The sequence below is a fragment of the Sinocyclocheilus grahami genome, unplaced genomic scaffold (assembly GCF_001515645.1).
Source record: "Sinocyclocheilus grahami isolate Dianchi unplaced genomic scaffold, SAMN03320097.WGS_v1.1 scaffold731.1, whole genome shotgun sequence".
NCBI lineage: Eukaryota > Metazoa > Chordata > Actinopteri > Cypriniformes > Cyprinidae > Sinocyclocheilus > Sinocyclocheilus grahami.
The window spans coordinates 440157-450360 of record NW_015505910.1 but is presented as its reverse complement, the minus strand read 5'-3'; the positions used below and the strand labels follow the sequence as shown (position 1 = coordinate 450360).

At 36.1% G+C, this 10204-nt stretch overlaps 1 pseudogene; it reads right to left on the bottom strand.

Moving 5' to 3' along the window:
• Positions 1–2305, bottom strand: part of LOC107560515 (protein RTF2 homolog) — a 27764-nt pseudogene extending 25459 nt beyond the window's left edge.
• Positions 2306–10204: the final 7899 nt, after the last annotated feature.

Genomic DNA, 10204 nt, shown 5'->3' with positions numbered 1-10204 from the left:
GTCTAGAGTAATTTTTGCTTATTAGTAAAGTTGAACTGGATCATCGAAGGTCCGAAGCAAAGACATTGCTTAATAGAATGGGATTAAATACATAAAGGATATTTGTATTGTTTAATATTTAATTTTTGCAGGTTTGCGTCATATTCTGAGTTGCATTATTTTCATTCATTTTGAGGAATACTGAATCTGTGTTGGTTTTTTTTGTGTGTGAGTGAGATGAATTAATGCATATTCATATTAATTTTGAACTACGGTAACATCTTCTGATTTCTCTCAACATGAGGACAGGAGAGCTATCAATCAATAAATTGAAGAAAAAAAAGTAACTTGCGTTAATTATTTGAAAAAGTAACTCAGATATTCTCTTGTAAATTAAAAAGTAATGCGTTACTTTACTAGTTACTTGAAAAAAGTAATCTGATTATGTAACTCGCGTTACTTGTAATGCGTTACCCCAAACACTGGCTAGGGATGGGCGTATCGATATAGCAATACTGACGCGAGTATCGAAAGTATCGTTACTCAAACTAAAAATATCGATACTAAGGTGTGTTTTATTTACCAGTGATTTTGTTTATTTAAAATAATAATAATAATAATAATAATAATAATAATAATAATAATAATAATAATAATAATAATAATAATAATAATAATAATAATAATAATAATAATAATAATAATAATAATAATAATAATAATAATAATAATAATAATAATAATAATAATGCTTACAAATGCATTGAATTGGACGAATAACCTTTGTTCGCAAAACCATGGTTTTACTAAAGTGACCATAGTTCAACTGTAGTATTTGTAGATTTGAATCAGGTGTAAACAAAAATATAACCTAATAAATTACAATTAAGGCGTATTGAATGTTAAAATGTGTTTTAAACAAAGTTAAGTGGTTATCATTACCCATTTTACTCTTAGTAATTTAATAATTTAATAAATTTCATCATTTAAAAGTTTAGTTCAGAAGTATCGGTATCGATATCGACGATACTGCCTTGAAAAATATCGGTATCGTATCGAAAACAAAATAAGTGGTATCGCCCATCCCTAGCTGCCTCTGCATCTTCTTCTCTTGATTTGCATCAGGAGAGCTGAATTACAGTCTTGCGCTACAGCGCCACACTGGTCAAAGCGCGGTATTGCAGGCTCTTACATTAGGTCATATGAGATCAAACGACTACTCGACAGCAAAAATATTTGTCGACAATTTTTTATTGTCGACGTTGTCGATAATGTCGACTAATATTTTCAGCCCTATACTAAAGAAATAAATAACAACTGCTTTAGCTAGCTGTATATCACCTATATAAGCAAAAACATGAAGATAATTTAATAACGTACCTGCCCAGCTCACAGGCAACTATGGGCCACTTCAGCTTCTCCTGACTCAATGCACAGTACTTCCATCTGGCAGCAAGTTCTGCGTTTTTAATCAACCTGTAGAACAAAAAAGTTCAGATTTATGAACCACAACAATAAAGGTCTGGTTTATGACGGTCCTACAAAAAAATATTTAGCGCATTCAGTAATTGCTGTTAATACAAATATGAGATGCATTCACAAATAGCCTTAATACAGTTTCAATAAATGGCTGTTGTGAAGTTTGCAAGCTAAAAAAAGCTACACCAATTCCAAATGCTATAAATATTACCCTTTTTGCAAGGGTTTATGAATATGCAAATAAATAAAATCATAATAGTTCAATATTTAGGACGGCGCTGATATCGCTCGCACACCGTGATACTGTAATACATTCAATAGAATGGTACAAAAAAGTAAAGATGGTAATACTGTGATACTTTGAAATATGCCATGATACTGAAATTCATGAACAATGATATAAACACCATTTACATTACCATAGTGTACTGTGTAAACACCATGGTTTGTGAATTTCAGTAGCGTTACCAGGAGGCATTTCCAAGTACTACAGTATGTTTATGTCCAGAAAATAAAGGTTTATTTAAGACACATTGAACCATGCTTAGTTTATTGAAATTCTACAGCAGCTGAAGAAGAAAAAACAGATGTTAAACTCACGAGCTCCTGACATGCTAAGACGCTACACGCTAATTTCATAAGGTTTATGACAATAATCGAGCGTTTAGCGCAACGTCTTTACCTTTTCAACCTTTTTCGGTCCTTTAACCAGTTCGTGTCTTTTAGGAATGGTTCCGCCGTCGCATCCCATGCTGGAAATACGATTTAAACGGTTTTACTGAGAGAACTTGAGCTGAAGCTAAATGGCAAAAATGTAAACAATCGAGGAGCTTCAGTGAAGAGCGTCCGCGGTGAGTTTGCGTTTATTTTTAATATACCGCCGCCTAGAGGGCGGCTTAAACATTACACCTCCGTTAGATGCGGTTTTAACCATAGGCTTTAACACGAGCCACTAGATGGCCATCGATACTGCGTTTTAACCTGTTTTATACAGTCTATGGTTTTAACGCGGCAAGATGACTGAAGTGATGGATGGTTGAATTCACAAAAATTTAAATGACTACATTTTGGAGCCAAAATAAAATTATATCAACGATATTTCCAAAAATATTGTTTTTTAGTTATTCACCCTGACACAAAGCACTTAGAAAAACAATCAAATCACATGGTACCATGGGTATTTGAAATTAATAGGCTACCAAATATACCAAGAATAGCATGGTACTACAGTCCAGCTAACAGGGAACGTTTTCTGAACGTCAACAGAACGTGCATTTACTTTAATAATAGCCTCAAAACGTTAGCACAAAAACTATGTATTGTTAATGGAACGTTTTTCTGTGACATTTTAGTAAGACATTCCTCAAAGATGTTTTAGAGAACATTCAAAAGCAATTCCCATAATGTTTGAAAAACAAAATGGAATGTTCCCCAAATTTTGTTGTCTTTAAGCATTATTTAAACATGTATAAATGTTCAGAGAACATTCTTAGAATGAGAACGTTACAGCAGAACGTTCTTAGAACATATTTTGATAGCTGAAAAGGTAGGCTTCATGTCCAAAAACATGGTATATATCTGAATCTTCTTAGGTCTTTAGATGCCCTTACGAAAAGTGTTGTGGTGTGTGTGCAGTTATTTACTGTACACAAAAATGAACAAAAAGTAGCATGCTATTATTTTTCTGTATTTTGTACCTGTGTACCATGGTAATACCATGTTTTATGAGCATGTACTCTGCTAAAATGAGTATGGTATTCGTTCAATAGCAGGCCTTTTTCCATCTAATATCATTGTACCACCACAGTACCTTTTGTAAGAGAAATTTGTGCAACAACAAGCTTGAAAAATGCTATTAATGCATGTTAAAGGGGTCATCATCGGATGCAAAATTCACCTTTACATGTTGTTTGAATAATAACCTTAGACCCGCCCTGAGTGAGCTCTAAAGGCCCGTTCACACCAAGCACGATAACTATAAAGATAACGATAAAGATATAGTTCTAAAAATCGTTCTCAATATTAAAGAATAGCAGAGTTCACACCACAGCTATAACGATAACGATACAGAGGAGCGATATCGTTGGAATCACTTTCAAAACGATTTTTTTCCCAGCTGATGAATGATAAAACACTGACAGCCAATCAGAATCTATCCTGCTGTAATGAGCTCAAGAATTTAAAGCGGCAGACGCATGTGCGCTTAGAATAAACAGACGATATCGTTCGCTGGTGTGGACGCTAATATCGTTATCTTTATAGTTATCGTTTTTGGTGTGAACGGGGCTTAACACTCCTAAGTGATTGAGGTGTTCTGTTGTTGGATGTAGTAATGAACATAGCAGTCGTTTACTCCCGACATCTGAGCCGCTGAAGACGCAGCTACGTTTGTTTTTGAAGGGAATGCGCGCCCGATCTAACATTACCTAAATGCATTTATGTTCGCGCGAATCATTCGTGATCCAGCTTCACACATACACTGAAGCGTCTGTCATACCAAATTAACACATGCTGCTGTGAATAATTAAGCGAAGCCTTCTCATAGGATAAGAACACGTAGTCTCATGAATAATTTAATAGACACCGACGCGTCATCGATGTACTATAGTCCTTTGCCACGTCACAAATTGTGACGTCAACACGATGTAGATTTTAAACCGGAAGATGAAAATAGCGCAAAAAAGCTTAAAATTAACCAGTTTTCTCCAACAGTCAGAACTATCGAATGCTAACAGTGTCTTATATGATGTGCAACACAAACACCTCTGCTAAAATCTCAGAAAAAGTAGTCTGTGATTTCATGACCCTTTAATGAATCTTTGCAAATCGCCTTTCCTAATAACGTGCTAGTTAGCAAGTTTCGCTGTTAAATGCAGCTAAATTAAACAGTCTCATGAGAACAGGCTTGTTCGACTTTATGCGGCTCTGTAAAGATCGGCTGCCGCCTGACAAATGCAATGCATTGTGGTTAGAAACTTTGTCCTGCTTTGATCGGTGAGCAGAACTAGACCAGCCCCGAGGTCAGGCGCTGCAGTTGCTCAAAATCGGCTGCCAGAGCCTTGATGACGACACACTTTATTCTCATTGGTTAGATTCTGTGCTAACAAGGACGACGTGTGTTGCGTGTTTATTCTAACAATTAAACTCCAATAATGCTCACAATTCTGTGTTTTTATAACAGTAAATCTTTTTTAGTGTAGTCGCACTGTTATCTTGAGTCATGTTTATCAAAAAAAACACTGATAAAAGCATATATACCCCCACTTTATTGGTATTTAAAAAGTATATGTTTATGTCAAACTTTATTTATGAGCAGATGGCGCTGTATTAAGCAGTATATAAAAAGTGTTTCTGTTGCTCATGAAAAGCAACTTGACTTGACGTCTCCGCAAGTGCAAGTGGCTTCTACTCTCGTCAGCCGGTGGCAGGCTAGTGTAGTTCATCTCGAACAAGCCTAACTGCACATCACCCCACGGAAGAGAGGGGCGGGGTGAGCATAGCTCATTAGCATTTAAAGGAATATGCAACAGAACAGGTTGCTGTGAACACAGCTGATTTTGACAAGATAAAAAGGGTGTTTTTACACTACCATTAAGAAATTTTAACCAAAGCATGTTATAGACTTTTCATTAAGACCCTAAAGAATCATATCAACTTGTGGAAAAAGATCCAATGGCCCCTTTAATTTGCCTATTTCGTCCCTATTAACTAACTGATGTCTTTTAGGAATGGCTTGACCGACTCCTTATATGAGTGTACGGCCAGACGCAGTTGGACAACCAGCAATTTTCATGGCAATTCTGACGCTGCGGACAATGAATATGAACCGAAATGGTCAGTGACAGGACACTTAGTCTAATTGTGTGGATGAGAGCTAAAATCTGTCTTAGGAGAGGAGGTGAGTGCTAATAAAGTCTATTTCCTGTGCCTTCAGGAACGACTGATTGGTTTAACATTGATGTGCACATCAGAGTGACCATTAGTTTGTGCAGCGGTATGTAAAGTACGACTGTGGCTGTATAATTTATTACAGTGCATGGTGTAACACCATGGATATGGTTAAGTCGGTGTTAATGCCAGTGTGTGTTTATATTTCTAATATGAGGTGTAATAATAATGAATATGAGAATATGCATGGGTGAATTTTTCATTATATTTGACATTATCAAGTAAGGCCCATATAGTTCATCTCCATTATCTATTTGCTCTACCAGTAATTCAGAAATTGTGTTACGTGTCTTATTAGATTACGTATGCCTCTCTCATGGCTAAATGTTTTGCAATATGGATTTTCATTAGATCAAGGAGTGCTCTAATCTGTTAGTACACTCTTTCAAATACTTTAAAGTGTCTTTCAACACAGTGGTGCGGATCCATATGCGTTTTCTTGCGCTCTCAAGCTGTAATAAACAATTTCACTCTCTTATACTCACGTCTGCGCGCGCTCAGAAAAGTACAGCCATTTATCTCAATTTAATTGCCACTACATTTACCCTTCAAATTGAGTTTAGTTTGAAGTCAACATGAAATCAAAACTGACCTCATGCGCTTTCTTAGGCATGTTCCTGGTTTTTTATCAAGGCATAATAATTTCACTTTTCAGATGATGCTATGATCCATAGCATCATCTGAAAATTCTAAGGAATTCTAATATACCTTGAAAGAATTTGCCAATTAATCTCAATGGCAGATTATTTTGAGCCAATCACCTGAACTGTAATGCATCATGTGACTGATCACTATATCAGACCTTTTTGCAGTCTATTTCAAGCAACTGGTCAGTGGTGAAACATCTATAATATAAAGATGTTTATGTCAAATGTATACACTAAAAAGTTTGGGGTTAGTAAGTTATTTTTTGTTTGTTTGGAAGAAGCGAACACAAGAACACAAATTAATCAAAAGTGTCAGTAAAGACATTTACACTGAATAATTTATATTGATTAAATCTTTTTTGAATGATTTCTGAAGGATCATGTAACACTGAAGACTGAAGTAATGATGCTGAAAATTCAGCTTTGCATCACAGGAATAAATATAATTTTACAATATATTCGAATAGAAAACAATTATTTGAAACTGCAATAATATTTCACAGTATTACTGTTACTGTATTTTTATCAAGGCAAGGCAAGTTTATTTATATAGCACATTTTATACATATTTGAAGTTTCTCCAAGTCTGGACTGGAAACAAAACCTCTAATTCTTGCAATGTTTTTGAGATGATAGTATGCTGATTTAGTTACTGCTTTGATATGAATACTGAAACTAATGTCTGTCTCCAGAATCACACAAAGATTCTTGACTTGATTTTTAGTTGGTTGACACCTAGTGTCAAGGTATGCATTCACCTCGAAAACTTCATACTTGTTTCCAAATGCAATGACTTCAGTTTTCTCCTTGTTTAACTGAAGAAAGTTCTGGCACATCCCATTGTTTATTTCATCAATGAATTGGCAGAGGGAATCAATGGGGCTGTAGTCATTTGGAGATGAGGCTAGGTAAACCTGGGTATCATATGCATAGCTGTAATAGGCAATTTGGTTCTTTCTCATTATTTGACTTAATGGGAGCATATACAGGTTAAACAAGAGCGGTGCAAGAATTGAGCCTTGTGGGACTCCGCATGTCATGGACGTCCACTTAGATTTGTGCTCTCCTATACTCACATAATAACCTCTCCCTTCTAAATATGACCCGAACCATTTAAGTACCATCACAGAAAGCCTCTCTAGTCTCTCTAGAAGTATGTTATGATCGACAGTGTCAAACGCAGCACTAAGATCTAGTAGTACCAGCACTGATCTTTTGTCAGAATCAGAATTAAAGCGAATATCATGTATTATCTTAATGAGCGCTGTCTCTGTGCTGTGATGCGGTCAGAAAGCAGATTGGAAATTGTCCATTTGAGTTTAAGTAGTTGTTCAGCTGATTAAAAACTACCTTTTCAATAATCTTGCTGATAAAAGGAAGATTTGATATTGGTCTATAGTTGCTCAATATGGTGCTATCAAGATTGCTCTTTTTCAGAAGGGGCTTAACAACTGCAGTTTTCAGGGAGTTTGGAAAAGTCCCAGAAAGAAGTGAGGCGTTCACCACTTCTAAGAGATCTGCTTCTAAACATTAAGCACACTTTTGAAAAAAGATGTGGGAAGTGTGTCGTGGTCACAGGTTGACGATTTAAGGTGCTGTACTATTTCTTCCAAAATTTTGCTATCAATTGCTTCAAAAACAGACATAGTAACTTCTTTTTGAAATCGCTGTCGAATCTGTCTGACCTCTGCATAACTTGAGGATGTGCCAATCACCTTTCTGACTTTATTGATCTTCTCAGAAAAGAAGGAAGCAAACTCATTGCATTTGCTGTCGGCGAGCATTTCACTAGCAATCTGACTTGGGGGGTTTGTCAGTCTCTCAACAGTAGCAAAAAGAGTGCGAGTGTTGTTTAAGTTACTGTTTATAAGGTTTGAGAAGAATGACTGTCTAGCTTTGCCTAGTTCCACAAAGCACGAAGGCTGTCTTTACAAATGCTATAGTGAATGTCAAGTTTTGTCTTCCACCACATCCGCTCAGCTTTTCTGCATTGTCTTTTCATACTCTGTACTGCTGTTGATTTTCTCCAAGGTGATTTTTGTCTGTCAGTCTTCTTATTGACTTCCACAGGAGCAATATCATCAATAACATTCTTAACTTTTGAGTTAAAGGAATCAAGGAGAAGATCAACAGAGTCTGCAGAATTGCTCGGTGTTAAAGATATAGCCTTCATAAATAGCACACTAGTGTTCTTGTTAATGCATCTCTTTCTGACAGACAGATCTAGATTTAGTGGTAGCAGAGATCAATATATCAAAGAAAATACAGAAGTGATCAGATAGAGCTACGTCCTTAATAACAATGGATGAAATGTTTAGACCTCTACTGATGAGTAAATCTAGAGTATGTCCACGATTGTGTGTGGGTCCATGCACATGCTGAATCAGGTCAAAAGTGTTTAAAACAGTTATAATTTATTTTGTAGTTTTGATTTCTGCATTATCTATGTGAATATTAAAATCCCCTGCAATAGCAAAACAGTCAAACTCTGAGGAAATCATTGATAGCATTTCTGTGAACTCTTCAACAAAGGCTGGAGAGTATTTTGGAGGCCTGTAAATAATGATAAACAGAATGCGTGGAGCACCTTTCAACACAATACCTAGATATTCAAAAGACAAGTACTGACCAAATGACACTTGCTTGCATTGATAGACATCTTTAAATAGAGCAGCTACACCTCCACCTCTCCTAACAGTCCTGCAAACACTCATGAAAGTGAAGTTAGGAGGGGCTGTTTCATTGAGGACTGTTGCACTGCAGCTGTCTTCTAGCCATGTTTAATTTAGAAACATAAAATCCAGGTTGTTTGTGGTTAAGTCATTGATCAGAAATTATTTATTTTTTAGTTTAAAAATGCTAACTTGATGGCACTGCTTTGTGTCTCTACAGCAATCTTAGTTTGATGCATAATAGGCCACAGATTAGATGGGAACATAAAAAAGCTTATCAACCCTAGACTTTTGAATTGTTTTTAACTGCTATTACTGTACAAAAATGGTCAGTGGTGAAACATCTACTGTAATGTAATGACATTAATGTGAATTACATGTTGTATGCAAAACCAAAAAGATGTTACTTCATCAAAATACAGGACTATGTGGAAATGGCTGTCAATAGAGAAATTCTTTTTAGTGCAAAATAATCAGCAGTGGCTACAAAAGCTAAAAGTTAACCAGATAAAATCGACTTCAGGCTACTTTTTGTCTCAACGAATATCCTGTTTAACTCTCAGATATGTCAAATTATGCAAGTAAAAATCAGAACTATTTTATGTTACAAGAAAACCTCATTTGAGTGAGCCTAAAACTCCATATTATCAAGCAAAATGACTTTCAAGACAATCGACAAACCCCATTCGTGCCACTGAAGTGTTCAGCTTAATCAGGTTGAACGGGCGCATTGAGATGAGGCGTGTTTAATTGAACACATCAGGGTTCACAGGGCACTGAATCAAATGCATTTAGCATGTCTAATTGGCCAGGCATTGCTGTGTTTGCACTGGCTGCGTCCCATCCTGACTCCACGAGTCTTCTGCTGCTTCGAGCAGCCCAAAATCGGGAACCCAGAGGAATGTTGATTTTTTTTTTTAAAAAGAAATCTTGGCCGGCAGATACGGTACAGACATCATACAGCGCATTCGGGGTTAAAATAATAAGCCTCATAGTGCGTTCAGGGAGGGGAAAGCATATCTTGATTAGGTTTCAAGAAGTAGTCCTTCAAAATATGGAGGGCCATGTGCATTTCATAGCAGACACTTTGAAAGCGAGAGGCTTTCTGCGCCTTATTTCCTCTGAATGCACCTGGATAACTGAAGTACAGAGCCAATTTGTCAGTTATTATGGCAAATTTGAACATATTTGTGGACTTTTGAGGAGGTCATTAAACCGCAGTCATTGTAATTTGCTCCAGAATGTGCTCATTACTACATGACTCAATTTCCTATGAATCATTTACAATTAATATTAGTGATTCTTACTAATGTTTACGACATAAAAATGGACAAAACTCCCACAGACTTAAATTACATTAAAAAGCCATATGTAGAGCCATATCATACCTGAGCCATATCTAGAGACCAGCATGTCACTGGTATATATTAACAATCAGTATATTAAATTATTTAATGTAGGCTATATTGAAAATATACA